Below are 21,123 nucleotides of genomic sequence, written 5' to 3' on the forward strand. Positions count from 1 at the left end.
CAAGTAGTTTTCAATATGATGACTGTCTTAAAGCGAGTAACTTTTTGTCTGAAGTAATGGGATTACATGCAATAATCCTGCAATCACACTAATGTAGTAAATTGATAGCTCCCCATGAACAAACTGACTTCCTGATGAATTGTATTCTTCTTCAATTCTACAGTTATTAATGCAAACTGAATGAGACAAGGCCAGAGAGTGAAGTATAGGGATGTATGAATTTATGAGGGATGCACGTCAGATGAATGGTTAAGGTCTTTCTCCAAGGGAAATGAAATCAAGAACTGCAAGGTGAGAGGGAACGATTTTTAAAAGGGATGTAAGGGGCAACTTAACACAGAGGGTGGCGGGTATATGGAACAAGCTGCCAGAGGAAGTGGTTGAGGCAGATGCAATAAAAACATTTCAAAGGCATTTGGACAAGTACTTGGATAGGAAATGCTTAGAGGAATATGGGACAAACACAGCTTAGACATGCATCCTGGTCAGCATTGACAATTTGAGCCAAAGGGCCTGTTTCCATGCTGTTCGACTCTATGCTGCTTGATAAATTCAGATGGAGGAGATGGAGAGAGCTGTACAATGGGTATCCCCCTGGAAAATCCAGAAGGTTCAATACAAGAGATTATTGACAAATACTGCATAGAATTCGAGGAATCTCAAGGTTTTATGTCCTTGTATTTATCATCTACAGTATATTGGTGATATGAGGAAGAAGAGCTGTTGTCCACAGAGGCACAGATGAGAGCAGATAATTATGTAGGGACATAGGCAAAACTATTGCAGGATGAATTGAAATGATCAGGTCATCAGATCATTGAGGCATTGATCGTGTGGATAGTCAGAGACTTTTTCCCAGGGCTGAAATGGCTAGCACAAGAGGGCACAGTTTTAAGATGCTTGGAAGTAGGTACAGAGGAGATATCAGGGGTAAGTTTTTTACGCAGAGAGTGGTGAGTGCATGGAATGGGCTGCCGTCGGCGGTGGTGGAGGCGGAAGCAATAGGGTCTTTTAAGAGACTCCTGGATAGGTAGATGGAGCTTAGAAAAATAGAGGGCTATGGGTAAGCCCTGTAATTTCTAAGGTAGGGACATGTTCGGCACAACTTTGAGGGCCGAAGGGCCTGTATTGTGCTGTAGGTTTTCTGTGTTTCTACATCAATTATAGAGTTATAGAAAACTACAGCACAAAAGGGGGTTAGATATGGCCCTTGTGGCTAAAGGGATTGGGGATATGGCGAGAAGGCAGGTACAGGGTTCTGAGTTGGATGATCAGCCATGATCATACTGAATGGCAGTGCAGGTTCGAAGGGCCGAATGGCCTACTCCTGCACCTATTTTCTATGTTTCTATGTAAAAGCGGGCTCTTTGGCCCACTTGGTCTGTGCCAAACCATTTAAACTGCTAGTTCCATTGACCCTTACCTGGCCCATAGTCCTCCATATCTCTCTCATCCATGTACCTATCCAAACTTCTCTTAAACATTGTAATCAAAATCATATGCACCTCTTGCACTGGCAGCTTGTTTCACATTCTCACTGTCCTCTGAGTGAAGAAGTTTCCCCTCTTGTTCCACTTAAATATCTCAACTTTCACCCTTAACCCATGGCCTTTAGTTGTAGTCTCACCCAACCTCAATGGAAAAAGCTTGCTTGCATTTACCCTATCTGTACTTCCTCTTTCCTTTTAACCCAGGTCCTCTAGTCTTGGCAGCATCCTTGTAAATTTTTTCTGTACTCTTTCAATCTTATTTACATTTTTCCAGTAGGTAGGTGACCAAAGCAGCACACAATACTCCCAAGTCAGGCCTCACCAATGTCTTAAAAAACTTCAACAGAGCATTCCAATTCCTGTATTCAATACTTTGATCTATGAAGGCCAATGTGCCAAAAGCTTTGTTTACAACCCAATCTAGCTGTGACACCACTTTCAATGAATTTTGGACTTGTATTCCCCTGATCCCTCAGTGCCCTACCATGCACAGCGTAAGACCAACCCTGGCTGGTCCTGAAGTGCAACTTCTCACACTTGTCTGCATTAATTCCATCTGCCATTTTTCAGTTCATTTTCCCACTGCAAGTTTTGATAGTGTTCAGTTAACTACATTATTATCCGATCGTTAATACAGATGACAAACAACAGCAGACCTAGCAGCATTCCACTAGTCCCGGGCCTCCAGTCAGAAAGACAACCATCTACAACCATTCTCTAGCTTCTCCTGCAAAGCCAATGTCCAATCCAATCTACTACCTCATCTTGATTGCCAAGCAACTGAACCTTCTTGATCAGCCTTTCATGCAAGACCTTCTCAAATGCCTTGATGAAGTCATGTAGATAACATCCACTGTGTTGCCTTTATGAATTTTGCTGGTAACTTCCTTGAAAAGCTATAAGATTGGTTTCATGTGACCTACCATGCACAAAGCCATGCTGACTATCCCTATTTAGTCCTTATCTATCCAAATACTAATATACAGTTGCAAGAAAACGTTTGTGAATCATTTGCAGTTACCTGGTATTCAGCATTAATTACTCATAAAATGTGGTCTGACCTTCACCTGTCAATAATAGACCAACAAATTCTGCCTCAACTAATAACACACAAATAATGTTACTTTTCATGTCTTTATTGAACACATTGTTTAATCATTCACAGTCATATAACCATATGACAATTACAGCACGGAAACAGGCCATCTCGGCCCTTCTAGTCCATGCTGAACTCATACTCTCACCTAGTCCCACCGACCTGCACTCAGCCCATAACCCTCCATTCCTTTCCTGTCCATATATCGATCTAATTTAACTTTAAATGACAACATCGAACCTGCCTCAACCACTCCTGCTGGAAGCTCGTTCCACACAGCTACCACTCTCTGAGTAAAGAAGTTCCCCCTCATGTTACCCTTAAACTTTTGCCCTTTAACTCTCAACTCATGTCCTCTCATTTGAATCTCCCCCATTCTCAATGGAAAAAGCCTATCCACGTCAACTCTATCAATCCCCCTCATAATTTTAAACACCTCTATCATGTCCCCCCTCAACCTCCTCCGCTTCAAAGAATAAAGACGTAACTTGTTCAACCTTTCTCTGTAACTTAGGAGATGAAACCCAGGCAACATTTTAGTAAATCTCCTCCATACTCTCTCAATTTTATTGACATCTTCCCTATAATTCAGTGACCAGAACTGTACACAATACTCCAAATTTGGCCTTACCAATGCCTTATACAATTTCAACATTACAACCCAACTCCTATACTCAATGCTCTGATTAATAAAGGCCAGCATACCAAAAGCTTTCTTCACCACCCTATCCACATGAGATTCCACCTTCAGGGAACTATGCACCATTATTCCTAGATCCCTCCATTCAACAGCATTCTTCAATGCCCTACCATTTACCATGTATGCCCTATTTTGATTAGTCTTACCAAAATGTAGCACCTCACATTTTTCAGCATTAAACTCCATCTGCTATCTTTCAGCCCACTCTTCTAACTGTCCTAAAATCTCTCTGCAAGCTTTGAAAACCTACTCCATTATCCACAATGCCACCTATCTTAGTATCATCTGCATACTTACTAATCCAATTTACCACCCCATCATCCAGATTGTTAGTATATATGACAAACAACATTGGACCCAGTACAGATCCCTGAGGCACACCTCTACACACCGTCCTCCAATCTGACACACAGTTATCCGCCACTACTCTCTGGCGTCTCCCATCCAGCCACTGCTGAATCCATTGTACTACTTCAATATTAATGCCTAACGATTGAACCTTCCTAACTAACCTTCCTTGTGGAACCTTGTCAAAGGCCTTACTGAAGTCCATATAGACAACATCCACTGCTTTACCCTCGTCAACGTTTTTAGTAACCTCATCAAAAAATTCAATAAGATTTGTCAAACATGACCTTCCACGCACAAATCCATGTTAACTGTTCCTAATCAGACCCTGTCTATCCAGATAATTATATATACCATCTCTAAGAATACTTTCCATCAATTTAACCACCACTGACGTCAAACTCACAGGCCAAAAATTGCCAGGTTTACTCTTAGTACCCTTTTTAAACAATGGAACCACATGAGCAATATGCCAATCCTCCGGCACCATCCCCGTTTCTAATGACATTTGAAATATTTCTGTCAGAGCCCCTGCTATTTCCACATTAACTTCCCTCAAGGTCCTAGGGAATATCTTGTCTGGACCCGGAGACTTATCCACTTTTATATTCCTAAAAGCGGCAGTACTTCCTCTTCTTTAATTGTCATACTTTCCATAACTACCCTTCTTATTTCCTTTACCTTACACAATCCAATATCCTTCTCCTTAGTGAATACCGAAGAAAAGAAATTGTTCAAAATCTCCCCCATCTCTTTTGGCTCTGCACATAGCCGTCCACTTTGATTCTCCAAGGGACCAATTTTATCCCTCACTATCCTTTTGCCACTAACATAACTGTAGAAACCCTTTGGATTTATTTTCACCTTACTTGCCAAAGCAGCCTTGTATCTTCTTTTAGCTTTTCTAATTTCTTTCTTAAGATTCTTTTTACATTCTCTATATTCCTCGAGCACCTCATTAACTCCAAGCTGCCTATATTTATTGAAGTTCCCTCTTTTTCTGAATCAAGTTTCCACTATCCCTTGAAAACCATGGCTCTCTCAAACTTTTAACCTTTACTTTCAACCTAACAGGAACATAAAGATCCTGTACCCTCAAAATATTACCTTTAAATGACCTCCATTTCTCTATTACATCCTTCCCATAAAACAAATTGTCCCAATCCACTCCTTCTAAATTCTTTCGCATCTCCCCAAAGTTAGCCTTTCTGCAATCAAAAATCTCAATCCTAGGTCCAGTCCTATCCTTCTCCATAATTACACTGAAACTAATGGTATTGTGATCACTGGACCGGAAGTGCTCCCCAACACATAACTCCGTCACCTGCCCTACCTCATTCCCTAACAGGAGATCCAACACTGCCCCTTCTCTAGTTGGTACTTCTATGTATTGCTGCAAAAAACTATCTTGCACACATTTGACAAACTCTTAAACCATCCAGCCCTTTAACAGAATGGGCTTCCCAGTCTATGTGTGGAAAATTAAAATCTTCCACAATCACAACCTTGTGCTTACTACGAATATCTGCTATCCCCTTACAAATTTGCTCCTCCAGTTCTCGGCCCCCATTAGGTGGTCTATAATACACCCCTATAAGCATCACAACACCTTTCCTATTCCTCAATTCCACCCAAATAGCCTCCCTAGACGAGTCCACTAATCTATCCTGCCAGAGCACCGCTGTTATATATTCTCTGACAAGCAATGCAACACCTCCCCCTCTTGCCCCTCCTATTCTATCATACCTGAGGCAACGAAATTCTGGAATGTTCAGTTGTCAATCACACCCCTCCTGCAGGTTGAAAAAGTATGTGAACCCTTGTATTTAATAACCTCCTTTAATAACTGCCTTTAGCAGCAATAATCTCCACCAAATGTTTCTTACAGTTGCTGATCAGAATTGCACAACGATGAGGAGGAATTTTAGACCATTCCTCAATACAAAACTGTTTCAGTTTATCAATATTTCTGGGATACCCTGCAAGAACAGCCCTCTGCAAGTCATGCCACAGCATCTCAATTGGGTTAAGGTCTGGACTCTGACTTGGCCATTCCAAAACACAAATTTTCTTTTTAAACCATTCTGTTGATTTACTCCTGTGTTTCAGATCATTGTCTTGTTGTATTATCTAACTTCCATTAAGCTTCAGGTGATGGACTGCTACCCTGACATTCTCCTGTAAAATACAATTTGGAATTCATTGTTCCCTCGCTGATTGCAAGCTGTCCAGGCCCTGAGGCAGCAAAGCAGTGCCAAACCATGATGCTCCTTCCACCATGCTTCACAGTTGGGATGAGGTTTTGGTGTTGGTGTGTTATGCCCTTTCCCCTCCAAACATAGCAGTGTGCAAAAGTTCAACTTTTGTCTCATCTGTCCACAGAACGTTGTCCCAAAAGACTTCCAGATGGCCTTTTGCGGACTTGAGACATGCAGTAACGTTATTTTTTTGGAGAGCAGTGGTTTCCTTTGTAGCCTTTTCCAGCTTAGAGCATCTCTACAATTCTTCTAAGGTCCTCTGAAAGTTGTTTTGATAGAGGCAGGGTGCACATAACCAGACCTTTCTTAAGAAGAGCAGGATCTGTCAGTAACCTAACTTTGTGTGTCTTACACCCACATTTCCAATCTCATCTCATTAATTGGAACACCCAACTCCAAACAGATTTTGTAGAGGGCATTACCCAGAGGTACTTTTTGAAACTAGACTATAATTGTTTAAATGGTGTACTCGGTATTGATGAGAAGAAGTAAATTGTTTGTGTGTTATTAGCTTAGGTAGATTGTATTTGTCTATTACTGTGACTTAGATGAAGATCAGACCACGAACAAAAGTTCCCTAAATCTGTTATCCTTGCCTTTTATTCTGACAGGTGCATACAAGCATTGTGCTCATAAAATCTCAGTTTTGAAGTCTCCCACTTACCAAGTACACCTTTGCCAGAAAACAGCCTGTCCCAATCCACACTTGTCAGATCCTTTCTGATACCATCAAAATTGGCCTTACTCCAATTTAGAATCTCACCCCAAGGACCAGACCTTTCCTTTTCCATAGTTGCCTTGCAACTAATGGCATTATGATAACTACACAAACTTCAGTCATCTGCCCTGTCTCATTTCCTAATCGGCGATCAAGTATTGCACACTCTCTCATTGGGATTTCTATGTACTGATTAAGGAAGCTTTCCTGAACATATTTAACAAACTCTATCCCATCTAGTCCTTTTACAGTTTAGGAATCTGTCAATATGTAGAAAGTTAAAATCGCTACTTTCACAACCTTATGTTTCTTGCAACAGTCTGTGCTCTCTCCACACATTTGTTCTAAATCGCTAGGACTGTTGGGTGGTCTGTAATGTAGCCCCATTAGCATGGTCATACCTTTCTTATTTCTCAGTTGCACCCATAAAGCCTCACTAGACGAGTTTTCCAGTCTGTCCTGACTGAACACTGCCATGACATTTTCTCTGATTAGTAATGCCACCTTCTAATCCCTCCCTTAAACATCTAAAACAATGGAACCCTGGGATATTGAGCTGTCAGTCCTGCCCCTCGTACAACCAAGTCTCACTAGTGGCTACAATATCATAATTCCATGTGTTGATCCATTCCCTGAGCTCATCTGCCTTTCCTACAATACTCCTTGCATTGAAATATATGCAACTCAGAACATTAGTCCCACCGTGTTCAACCTTTTGATTCCTGTCTCTGTCTGAGATCTTAACAGCATTTGTCCTCACAGCCACTCCAGCATTGGTTCTAGCACTCTGTTTTAAACTTGGCCTTGAACCCCCCTCTCCCATGCAGAACCAGCAAACCTTCCCACTAGGATTTCCAGTTTAGGTGCAAACCGTCTCTTTTGTATATGTCCCACCTTCCCTGGAAGAGATTCTGGTTGTCCAAAAATCTGAAGCCTCCTACTGGCCTCATTAGTACGTGGCAGGGGTAGTAACCCTGAGATCACAACCCTGAAGGTCCTGTCCTTTAACTTAGCACCCAGCTCCCTTCTTCCCCTCTGCCAGCCGATTCCTGAATGGACTTTGAAGCTTTGGACACTACCTCAATTTTTTTAAATTTACAGCATTTCTGATTTTGCACATTTTTAAATAATCTATTCAATATACAGAATTGATTTACTTATTATTTATTTATTATTTATTATTTTATTTATTTTTTCTCTCTGCTAGATTATGTATTGCATTGAACTGCTGCTGCTCAGTTAACAAATTTCACATCACATGCCAGTGATTCTGATCCTAAACTCACTTTGCAGAACCTTGTCCCTCGTCCTACTCTTGTCATTGGTACCTGTACGGACCATGACCCCTGGCTGTTTACCGTCCCACATAAGAGTGCTGAGGACTTCCAGGAGACAACATACCATCTGGGAATCTCATTCTCATCCACAGAATCTCATTTCTGTTTCCCTGCCTATTGATCCCTTATCAACACAACTTGCCTCTTCTCCCCACTCCCCTTTTCAGCCTCAGAGCCAGATTCCTAACTGCTGTGACTTTCCTCTGCTAGGTCATCCAACAGTATCCCAACTGGCATCCTTCTTGTTGAGGGGTTGGGGATGGTCACAGGGGTACTCTGCACTGTGTTTAATCCCCTTCACCCAGTTTCCTATCTCCTGAACCTCTCTATATGTCCTGTCTATCACCCCTTCAGCCTCCCGAATGAACAGAGAACAGTATAGTATAGGAACAGGCCTTTCAACCCACGATGTTGTGTCGAACCAGCTAAAAAGCAAGTCAAAAACACCCAAACACTAATCCATCCTACCTACACCATGTCCATATCCCTCTACCCTCCTTACATCCATGTGCCTAGCCAAACATTTCTTAAAAGCCTCTAATCTATTTGCCTCTACCACCACACCTTCCAGGCATGCACCACACTCAGAAGAAAAAAACTTACCTCTCACATTCCCCTTGAACCTTTCCCCCTCACCTTCAATGTATGCCCTCTGGTATTAGGTATTTCAACCCTGGGAAACAAATACTCCCAGTCTACTCCGTCTCTGCCTCTCATAATCTTATAAACCTCTACCAGATCTCCCCTCAGCCTCGGGTGCTCCAGAGAAAACAACCCAAGTTTATCCATCCTTTCACGATAGCACATGCCCTCTAAACCAGGCAGCATCGTGGTGAACCTCTTCTGCACCCTCTCCCAAGCCTCAACATCCTGCATATAGTGGGGCAACCAGGACTGTGTGCAATACTGCAGGTGTGGCCTAACCAGAGTTTTATGAAGTTGCAACATAATTTCCTGACTTTTGAACTCAATGCCTCGACTAATAAAATCAAGCATCCCATAAGCCTCTTAACCACCTTATCGACCCGTGTAGCCACTTTCAAGGGGCTATGAACTTGATCCCACGGTCTGTCTGCTCAGCAACGCTTCAGGATCTTGCCTTCTTGTGTTTGCCCTACCAAGGTGTAACACCTCACACTTATCTGTCATTTCTCTGCCCATATCTGCAACTCATCTATATTGCTCTCTACTTTTTGTCAGTCTTCTACACTAAACACAACTCCACCAATTTTGGTGTCATCCGCAAACTTACTAACCCACTCACCTACATTTTCATGCAAACACGAGGAAATCTGCAGATGCTGGAAATTCAAGCAACGCACATAAAAAATGCTGGTGAACACAGCAGGCCAGGCAGCATCTCTAGGAAGAGGTACAGTCGACGTTTCGGGCCGAGACCCTTCGTCAGGACTAACTGAAGGAAGAGTTAGTAAGGGATTTGAAATTGGGAGGGGGAGGGGGAGATCCAAAATGATAGGAGAAGACAGGAGGGGGAGGGATGGAGCCAAGAGCTGGACAGGTGATAGGCAAAAGGGATACGAGGCTGGAGAAGAGAGAGGATCATGGGATGGGAAGCCTAGGGAGAAAGAAAGGGGGAGGGGGGAACCAGAGGATGGGCAAGGAGTATAGTGAGAGGGACCGAGGGAGAAAAAGGAGAGAGAGAGAGAGAGAGAGAGAGAGAGAGAGAGAGAGAGAGAGAGAGAGAAATAAATAAATAAATAAATAACGGATGGGGTACGAGGGGGAGGTGGAGCATTAGCGGAAGTTAGAGAAGTCAATGTTCATGCCATCAGGTTGAAGGCTACCCAGACGGAATATAAGGTGTTCCTCCTCCAACCTGAGTGTGGCTTCATCTTTACAGTAGAGGAGGCCGTGGATAGACATGTCAGAATGGGAATGGGATGTGGAATTAAAATGTGTGGCCACTGGGAGATCCTGCTTTCTCTAGCGGACAGAGCATAGATGTTCAGCAAAGCGGTCTCCCAGTCTGCGTCGGGTCTCACCAATATATAAAAGGCCACATCGGGAGCACCGGACACAGTATATCACCCCAGTCGACTCACAGGTGAAGTGATGCCTCACCTGGAAGGACTGTCTGGGGCCCTGAATGGTGGTGAGAGACGAAGTGTAAGGGCAGGTGTAGCACTTGTTCCGCTTACAAGGATAAGTGCCGGGAGGGAGATCTGTGGGAAGGGATGGGGGCAACGAATGGACAAGGGAGTCGCGTAGGGAGCGATCCCTGCGGAAAGCGGTGGGGGGGGAGGGAAAGATGTGCTTAGTGGTGGGATCCCATTGGAGGTGGCGGAAGTTACGGAGAATTATATGTTGGCCCCAGAGGCTGGTGGGGTGGTAGGTGAGAACAAGGGGAACCCTATTCCTAGTGGGGTGGTGGGAGGATGGGGTGAGGGCAGATGTGCATGAAATGGGGGAGATGTGTTTGAGAGCAGAGTTGATAGTGGAGGAAGGGAAGCCCCTTTCTTTGAAAAAGAAGAATATCTCCTTTGTCCTGGAATGAATAGCCTCATCCTGAGAGCAGATGCGGTGGAGACAGAGGAATTGCGAGAAGGCGATGGTATTTTTGCAAGAGACAGGGTGAGAAGAGGAATAGTCCAGATAGCTGTCAGAGTCAGTAGGTTTATAGTAGACATCAGTGGATAAGCTGTCTCCAGAGACAGAGACAGAAAGATGAAGAAAGGGGAGGGAGGTGTCGGAAATGGACCAGGTAAACTTGAGGGCAAGGTAAAAGTTGGAGACAAAGTTAATAAAGTCAGCGAGTTCTGCATGCGTGCAGAAAGCAGCGCCAATGCAATCATCGATGTGGTGAAGGAAAAGTGGGGGACAGATACCAGTATAGGCTTGGAACATAGATTGTTCCACAAATCCAACAAAAAGGCAGGCATAGCTGGGACCCATACGGGTGCCCATGGCTACACCTTTAGTTTGGAGGAAGTGGGAGGAGCCAAAGGAGAAATTATTAACAGTAAGGACTAATTCTGCTAGACAGAGCAGAGTGGTGGTAGAGGGGAACTGGTTAGGTCTGGAATCCAAAAAGAAGCGGAGAGCTTTGAGACCTTCCTGGTGGGGGATGGAGGTATATAGGGACTGGACATCCATGGTGAAAATAAAGCAGTGGGGGCCAGGGACCATAAAAACATCGAAACTCCTTTTTCTCCCTCTGTCCCTCTCACTATACCCCTTGCCCATCCTCTGGGCTTCACCCTCCCCCTTTCTTTCTCCCTTGGCCTCCTGTCCCATGATCCTCTCATATCGTTTTGCCAAACAACTGTCCAGCTCTTGGCTCCATCCCTCCCCCTCCTGTCTTCTCCTATCATATTTGATCTCCCCCTCCCCCTCCCACTTTCAAATCTCTTACTCACTCTTCCTTCAGTTAGTCCTGACGAAGGGTCTCGGCCTGAAACGTCGACGGTACCCCTTCCTAGAGATGCTGCCTGGCAGGCTGTGTTCACCAGCAATTTTTATGTGTGTCACCCACATTTTCATCCAGGTCATTTCTACACATCACAAACAGTAGAGGTCCCAGCACAGATCCCTGAGAAACACGACTAATTACAGACCTCTAGCTTGAGTAAATCCCTTTAACCACTACCCTCTGTCTTCTATGGGCAAACCAGTTCTGAATCCAAACAGCCCATTCGCCGCGGATCCCATGCATCTTAATCTTCTGGATTAGCCTCCCATGAGGGACTTCATCAAATGCTTTACTAAAATCCATAAAGATAACATCTACTGCTCTACCTTTTTTTGTTTTCAAATGTTTTTTTATTGTGAAGCAGCATCAGCTTAACCACAACCGACAATGTCCTGAAGTACAAAGCTTCTTTTTCCTTTTCCTTCTTATAACAACATAATGAAAGTCAAATGAATGTATGTATCGTAAACAGGCAAAAAGCAAAGGAAACCCCTACCACCCCGTCTCCTTTCCCCTTCCCAGCCCTTCCCTCCCCTCACCTCTGCCGTATCTGCTGTTTAGGACCTACCGCCCCCCACACTTAGTTCAGCTGTTGGTCTCTTCTAAATACGATAGTAATGGTTGCCAGGTTTTTTCAAATTCCTTGAGTCTATCCTTGATAACGTATCTTATCCTCTCTAGATGCAGAGTATCCATTAATGCAGCCAGCCATTGTCTGAGTGATGGAGTTTTCTCCTTCATCCAGAACATCAGTATGAGTTTCTTTCCATTAAGTATGCGATAGGTCAGGAGTTGTTGCTGGGTAGCCTGGAATTTATTTGATTTTGCAGAAGTTCCAAAAATTATTAAAATGGGGTCTGGTATTATCTGAACCTTTAGTACCTTCGATAGGACCTCAAATATTTGCTTCCATTACTCTTGTATCCTGGGACATAAAACATAGCTATGTAACAAATTTGCCTCCGAGGACTTGCATTTCTCACACATTGGGGACACCTCTGGGAATAGTTTATCAATCCTTACTTTTGAGTAATGTAGTCTATGTAGAATTTTAAATTGTATTAAACAATGCCTGGCATTGATGGAACAGGAGTTAACATACTCCAAAGCCTCATTCCATATAACCTTCTCTATCTCTGTAACTGCTCTACCTTCTTCCATCTCTCTCATCACTTTGTCATAAAACTCAGTCTAGTTGGTAAGACACGACCTGCCCACACAAGACCATGGGTTTCCAAATGCTCATATATCCTATCCCTAAGAGTTTTCTCCAGGAATTTCCCTGCAACTGATGTGAGACTCACCAGATTCCTAGTTTCCAGGATTTTCCCTGGTTCCTTTCTTACGTACAGATTCAACATTAGCCACTCACCAGTCCTCTGGTACCTCGCTTGGGGCCAGAGAGGACATGAAGATACCAGTCAAGGGCCCAGCAATCTCGTCTTTTGCCTCCTTCAATAACCTGGGGTAAATCCCATCAGGCCCTGGGGACTTATCCACCTGAATATTCTTTAGGAAGCCCAACAATTCCTCCTCCTTGATCTCAAACACACTAACATATTTATACACTCAGCATTGATCTCCTGGTCTTTCATATCCTTTTCCTGCCCATATCTCTCAAATACAGATACAGATACAAATACTGATACGAAGTACTCATTAAGTACCTCACTCACATTCTCCACGTCCAAGCAAAAGTTCCTCTCTTTATCCTAAGTGGCCCCACCCTCTCCTTAGTTATTCTTTTGCTCTTACCTTGGGATTCAGCTTAATCCTACTTTTCGTGGCCCCTCCTGATTTTCCTAATTCCCCTCTTTAGTTCTCCTCTGGCTTCTTATGTGCTCCATTTGATCCAAATTTCTGAAAGGTGGCTGCAGCTTTCCCATTCCTGAGTTCTACCCAAATGGGCTCAGTGTCTGAACCGTCCATTCTGACTCCCAGGTACAACTATTATATCGTCCTTGTCCCAGAGTTCATCCAGTTCCAGCTCCAACTCCTTAACTCGGAGTGTTGGAAGCTGCAGCCGGATGCACTTTTTGCAGGTGTAGCTGCGGGGACTTGCTGCCTTCCCACACCCTGTAAGAGGAGCATCCACTACGCTGCCTGGCATCGGCTTTGTTATCCGATTACTGAGACAGTCGTGAGGAACTTAATGCTTCCTTGCTTCTCAACAATTCAACGTGACAGGTGCATTGATATTAAAGCTATTTTCCAGGATATCAGAGGAATTTGAAGGACCCAACCCCCAAATCCCCATTGTATTCTTAATCCATGGACGAATCCGTTGGCAGTTTAAATCAGATTAGTAGTGATTTGTTCGATGCTCAGCAGCTCAATTTCCCTGGTATAGAGAGAGATTTAGACAAGTTTGTTGGTGACAATGCTCTAGGTAAAGTGCCCTAATATTTGGGGCTGATTATTTGTGAGATGTATCAGTGCAAGGTAACTGACCCCTTTGCTCAGGGTGAGGGGTCTCCTGGATAGACTTCTTTATTTCTCTGTGCATCAACATCAAAATAAACCAAAACAAATTTATCAAATGCCAGCTCCTTTTGATGGGCTTCAAATTTGGGTAAATTTTATTGGTGACTGAAAGAGACTGCTGAGAAAATTCTCAATTCAGTTGGCAGTAACCTGGATCTCCATATTGTTTGGATAAGATTTCCCACACTGGTCAGGATCTGATATTGACTGTTTCTCTTCCTCGTCCTAGTGTTCCCAGCATTCTTGGATTTCCAGCATTTGCAGTTTTTGGATTTGGAATTTTTCAAAGGTCAACCTTATTAATCTGATGCAGATACCTCACAATCATTTCACATTGCAGTACTGTACGAAAGTCTTAGACACGCGTAAAACAAAAATTCTGTAAAGCAAAGAAGCTTTCTAAATATCAAAATAAAAACTGTAAAGAGCAGTAAAGAGTAACAAACTAAAGCAAATCAATACTTAGTGTGTTCACTCTTTGCCTTTAAAGCTACATCAATTCTCTTAGGTACACTGTCATGCAGTTTTATAAGAAAATCAACTGGCAGGTTGATCCAAGAAGAGCTTGCCACAGTTCCTCTGCAGACTTCACTGCCTTTCTTGCTTCTGCCTCTCCACGTAATCCCAGACAGCCTGGATACTGCTGAGATCAGGCCTCTGTGGAGACCACACCAGCTGGTGCAGGCTCCTTGTTCTTCTTTTCACTGAAGATAGTCTTTCTAACCTTGGTCATTGTCCTGCCGCAGAATGAATTTGGGACCAATCAGGCACCTCACTGATGTTATTGCATGGTGGATGAGAACCTGCTTGTACTTCTCTGCATTGATTCTAACCAGATCACCAACTTCATTTGCAGAAATGCGACCCCCCACCCGCAGGGACCCTCCACCGTGCTTCACTGTTGGCTGCAGAAACCCATCTATGTAGCACTCTCCAGCTCTTCTGTGGACAAACTGCCTCCTGGTTGAGCCAAAAACTTCAAGTTTTGACTGGTCAGTCCAGAGCACTTGCTGGCATTGTTCAGCACCCCAGTCCTTGTGTTTCTGTGTGTAGGTGGGTCTCCTGGCTTTGTTTCCACTTCAGAGGAATGGCTTTTTAGCAGCAACTCTTCCTTGAGGACCACTTCTGACAAGACTTCTCCAGACTGTGAGGGGTGTACCTGGGTTCCAGTGGTTTCTGCCAGTTCTGAGTTGATAGCAGTTCTGGACTTCTTCTGATTTAGAAGGGACGTCAGTGTGATGTATGCTGCACTCAGTTTCTGTGGCCCACCGCTGCGTTTCTGGTCCTCAACCTTGCCCATATCTTCGTGCTTCTCCGAAGAGCTTCAAGAGTACATCTTGAAATTCCTGTCTGCCACAAGATTTCTGCTTGGGAGAGACCTTGCTGATGCAGGGCGATCTCCTTGTGTCTTGTTGCTGTGATCACTCTTGCCATGGAGTAAGAATTGTGGATTTGAAGGTTACAATGTCAAATCTACCACGCCCTCACCTTTTAGTTTGGTTGTCCTTTGCCCAGTTTGATTGCTTCTCCACCCGTTTCTGTTTCAGTTAATCAGTTTAGTTCATTCAAGTCATTATGTCATTGATCATTAGCATCCTATTTTGTTATCTTTGTTTAATCACGCACTGGCCTACAGTGTATACTCACAAAGTAATCAGGTTTGTATTTGAAATGTGGTCCATTACTTGATAAATTACTTTCTTCAACAAAATACAAAAAAAAACATTTAATTTTTTGGAAAATGGATGTTTGGAAAACAAACAATATGCTCTTTGCTACTGACACACTAATGCAGAAGATAAAAAAATCTAAAACAAAATTTATATTGAAAAAATCTAGTGGGCCTAAGATGCTTGCACAGTACTGTAAATATTCTGATAAGTTATTGACTTGAGATGGCAACTGTTTCCCTCTCATCCCAAGATGATTTTCAGAATTTTCTCATATTTACAGTATTTTGCTATTTTTTTAAACGTGATGTCATCAAATTACGAAGGCTCAGGATGTATGACGTGAGAGCTGGAGTTCTGTTACGGAAACCTATATCACCTTTAAGTTACAACATCACCTACTATACGTACGTCCTAATTATTACCCACAGTTATGTACCACTCACTCTGTCAACGGACGAGTTCTAAAGAATACTCATTCCAGATTTTGATTTTGTTTGTGTCTCTCCACAGGTATTGTCAGCTCAGCACTTCTAGATTTCTCTGGAATTGATTTGTTTTAAAATATTTGTAGATGTTTAATTCAGGAAAATCTATATGATAATCTTCAGTAAAGTCCCAACTGGGTAAATTTTTGAATGAGACAATCTCATGAGCAAGCCTTTGCTCAAGAACAACCTCACTTAAATTTTAAGGCAACACCCCTTCCTTCTGGACCAATAGGAAATACTTTGTTATCCTAAACCTCAATTACATCCATGGAAACTTCTGTACGAGAAGTATAGTGATAATTCATAACATTGAAACACGCATATCATTTGTTAATTTTGGTCTCCGAACTATCAATACATAACCTGTCCAAAAGCTTGGGGCACTGACTTTGGAATTTAAATTCAGCAAAGACAAGAGTAGAAACTGAGCTGGGCCTGATAGCTCAGGTGCTGTGGCTAACAACATACCTAGGCTGCACGTTCTCTCAGCCTGGCCCTGTGGCTCAGAAGGTAGGGAACTGAAGAGGGTGGCAGCAGTAACAGAGGATTCTACAGTCGAGGGGGACAGATAGGCGATTCAGTGAATGCAAAAAGGAAACACAGATGGTAGTTTGCCTCTTGGGTGCCAGGGTCCATAATGTTTCTGGAGGCGTTCACAATATCCTGAAAGGGGAGAGTGAGCAGCCAGAAGTCGTGGCGCATATTGGTACCAATGACATAGGTAGAAAAAGGGAGGAGGTCCCGAAAAAAGAATACGGGGAGCCAGGAACGAAGCTGAGAAGCAGGACCTCAAGGGTAGTAATCCTGGGATTGCTGCCTGTGCCACGTGACAGTGATGATAGGAATAGAATGAGGTGGCCGAAGAATTGTAGAAGGGGGTAGGGATTCAGATTTCTCAATAATTGGGATCTCTTCTGGGGCAGGTGGGACTTGTACAAAAGGACGGGTAGCACTTGAACTCAAGGTGAATTTACTAGAGTTGTTGGGAGTGGTTTGAACTAATATGTCAGGGGGATGGGAACCAGTGTGATAGAGCTGAGGATGAGCCAGCAGGTTTACAGGTAGATGATGGGTGTAACATGATTGTAAAGAAGGACAAGCCAACGATTGGGTACAAATACAGACAGAGCAAAGGGTTAAATTGTACCACAGAGGCAAAATTCAAAAGGGTGAAGAATGCAGGATTGAGGGTGCAGTATTTAAATGTAAATAGCCTTCAGAAAAAAACAGCGCAATAGGGATTGGTCGGTATGATGTGGGTATCACTGAGTCGTGGCTGAAAGATGGTTATAGTTGGGAGCTTAACATCGAAGGATATACTTTGTATCAAAGGGACAGGCAGGAAGGCATAGGCAGTGGTGTGGCTCTGTTGGGAAGAGATGGAATTACATCTTTAGAAAGAGGTGACTTAGGGTTAGAAGATGTTGAATCCTTGTGGGTTGGGTTAAGAAACTGCAAGGGTAAAAAAAACATTATGGGAATTATATACAGTATAATATAGAAAGTATATAGAAAGTATTCAGCCTCTTGGAAGTTTTCATGTTTTATTGTTTTACAACACTGAATCACAATGGACGGAGTTTGTTTTTTTGACACTAATGAACAGAAAGACTCTTTCATGTCAAAGTGAAAATGGATCTCTACAAAATGATCTAAATTAATTACAAATATAAAACACAAAATAATTGACTTCATAAATATTCACCTCCTTCAAGTCAATATTTAGTAGATGCACCTTTGGCAGCTGATGATACAAAGATTGGAGGTGTAGTGGACAGTGAGGAAGGTTTTCAAAGCTTGCAGAGGGATTTGGATCAGCTAGAAAAATGGGCTGAAAAATGGCAGATGGAGTTTAATACAGACAAGTGTGAGGTATTGCACTTTGGAAGGACAAACCAAGGTAGAACATACAAGGTAAATGGTAGGGCACTGAGGAGTGCAGTAGAACAGAGGGATCTGGGAATACAGATTCAAAATTCCCTAAAAGTGGCGTCACAGGTAGATAGGGTCGTAAAGAGAGCTTTTGGTACATTGGCCTTTATAAATCAAAGTATTGAGTATAAGAGTTGGAATGTTATGGTGAGGTTGTATAAGGCATTGGTGAGGCCGAATTTGGAGTATTGTGTGCGGTTTTGGTCATTAAATTACAGAAAGGATATTAGTAAGGTTGAAAGAGTGCAGTGGAGGTTTACAAGGATGTTGCTGGGACTTGAGAAACTGAATTACAGAGAGAGGTTGAATAGGTTAGGACTTTATTCCCTGGAGCGTAGAAGAATGAGGGGAGATTTGATAGAGGTATATAAAATTATGATGGGTATAGATAGAGTGAATGCAAGCAGGCTTTTTCCACTGAGGCAAGGGGAGAAAAAAACCAGAGGACATGGGTTAAGGGTGAGGGGGCAAAAGTTTAAAGGGAACATTGTGGGGGAGGGCTTCTTCACACAGAGAGTGGTGGGAGTATGGAATGAGCTGCCAGATGAAGTGGTAAATGCGAGCTCACTTTTAACATTTAAGAAAAACTTGGACAGGTACATGGATGAGAGGTGTATGGAGGGTTATGGTCCAGGTGCAGGTCAGTGGGACCAGGCAGAAAAATAGTTCGGCACAGCCAAGAAGGGCCAAAAGGCCTGTTTCTGTGCTGTAATGTTCTATGGTTCTATGTTCTATAATTACAGCCTTCAGTCTGTGTGGATAGGTCTCTATCAGCTCTGCACATCTGGACACTGCAATTTTCCCCCATTCTTCTTTACAAAACTGCTCAAGCTCTGTCAGATTGCATGGAGATCATGAGTGAACAGCTCTTTTCAAGTCCAGCCACAAATTCTCAATTGGATTGAGATCTGGACTCTGACTTGGCCACTCCAGGACATTAACTTTGTTGTTCTTAAGCCATTCATGTGTAGCTTTGGCTTTATGGCTGGGGTCATTGTCAGCTGGAAAACAAATCTTCTCCCAAGTTGCAGATCTCTTGCAGACTGCATCAGGTTTCCTCCAGGACTTCCTGGCATTTTGCTACATTTGTTTTACCCTCCACCTTCACAAGCCTTCCAGGGCCTGTTGCAGTGAAGTATCCCCACAGCACTTTTTAGGACAGAGGTAAGGAGGACATTTTTATCCAGAGAGTAGTGAATCTGTGGAATACTCTGCCACAGACTGCAGTGGAGGCCAAGTCCATGCATATATTTAAGGCAGAAATTGATCATTTCCTGATCGGTCAGGGTATCAAAAGATATGGTGAGAAGGCAGGTGTATGGGGTTGATTGGGATCCAGGATCAGCCATGATGGAATGGCGGAGCAGACTTGATGGGCTGAATGGCCTAATTCTGCTCCTATATCTAATGGTCCTATGGTATGGGTTTTGCTTTGATTTGGCTTTTGACCCACAAAGCCCTTCCACTTTCTATGTTGCAAGTCAGTGTGGGGAAATGCTCTCCACTAGACTGGATGTGTACAAGAATCCTAACACCTGCAGCTTCATGTACAACGCTAACCACCCTAATTCCCTCCAGTGGCTGCAGGGCATCCCATGTATGAACCACTCCCAGAGCCAAGGATGATGGCAGCAGGAGCAGGAGAACACCACCACCTGCAGGTTCCCCTCCAAGTGACACACCACCCTGATTTAGAAATCTATTGCCTGTCTGGGTCTGGGTCTGACTCCTAGCATTCCCTTCCCACACTTCTGTAGGAGCACTTTCACCAGGCGGACTGTAGTGGTCCATGAGGGTCTTCTGGAGGACAAGAAGAGATGGGCAGTAAGTTACCAGCAATGCCCAGATGCTGAAATGGAACAGGGACTGCCACCATAATGATGAGCATGAAGCTCACTATTGTAACACTGATTGGGCACCCTTCAGTGAAGGCAATCTCATGCTACAAGTGACTACCGTCAGTGTGATTCTGGTAAACCCAACTCTCGGCCTTCCTCACTGCGTTTGCTCAGAGCTGTAGGAGAGTAAGTGAATGGACAGAACCAAGAGCACTACGGCACAGAACAGGCCCTTCAGCCCACAGAGTTGTTTCATTCTATATAAACACTCCACAATCAATCCAACCCCTCGTTCAGAGCCCATCTTACTTACATCCATTTGACTATCTAAGAAATGTCCCTACTGTCTCAGTCTCTGCCAGCACCCTTGGCAGTGCATTCCGAGGGGTGAAATTACAGAAGGTAAAGAGCAGGGGTGAAAGGGAGGTTCAATTAGCTCAGGGGTGAGAGAGGTGAGGGACTGGTGTAAGCATACAAATTAGCCAGAGAAAGTGGCTCACCTGAGCACTGGGAGAAACTCAGAGTTCAGCAGAGGAGGACAAAGGGGTTAATTAGGAAAGGGAAAAAAGATTATGAGAGAAAACTGGCAGGGAACATAAAAACTGACTGTAAAAGCTTTTACAGATATGTGAAAAGGAAAAGATTGGTTAAGACAAATGTAGGTCCCCTACAGACAGAAACAGGTGAATTGATTATGGGGAGCAAGGACATGGCAGACCAATTGAATAATTACTTTGGTTCTGTCTTCACTAAGGAGGACATAAATAATCTTCCGGAAATAGTAGGGGACAGAGGGTCCAGTGAGATGGAGGAACTGAGGGAAATACATGTTAGTAGGGAAGTGGTGTTAGGTAAATTGAAGGGATTAAAGGCAGACAAATCCCCAGGGCCAGATGGTCTGCATCCCAGAGTGCTTAAGGAAGAAGCCCAAGAAATAGAGGATGCATTAGTGATAATTTTTCAAAACTCGTTAGATTCTGGACTAGTTCCTGAGGATTGGAGGGTGGCTAATGTAACCCCACTTTTTAAAAAAGGAGGGAGAGAGAAACCAGGGAATTATAGACCGGTTAGCCTAACATCGGTGGTGGGGAAACTGCTAGAGTCAGTTATCAAAGATGTGATAACAGCACATTTGGAAAGCGGTGAAATCATCGGACAAAGTCAGCATGGATTTGTGAAAGGAAAATCATGTCTGACGAATCTCATAGAATTTTTTGAGGATGTAACTAGTAGAGTGGATAGGGGAGAACCAGTGGATGTCGTATACTTGGATTTTCAAAAGGCTTTTGACAAGGTCCCACGCAGGAGATTAGTGTGCAAACTTAAAGCAC

Source organism: Mobula hypostoma, chromosome 4, assembly GCF_963921235.1.
Source record: "Mobula hypostoma chromosome 4, sMobHyp1.1, whole genome shotgun sequence".
Classification (NCBI taxonomy): domain Eukaryota; kingdom Metazoa; phylum Chordata; class Chondrichthyes; order Myliobatiformes; family Myliobatidae; genus Mobula; species Mobula hypostoma.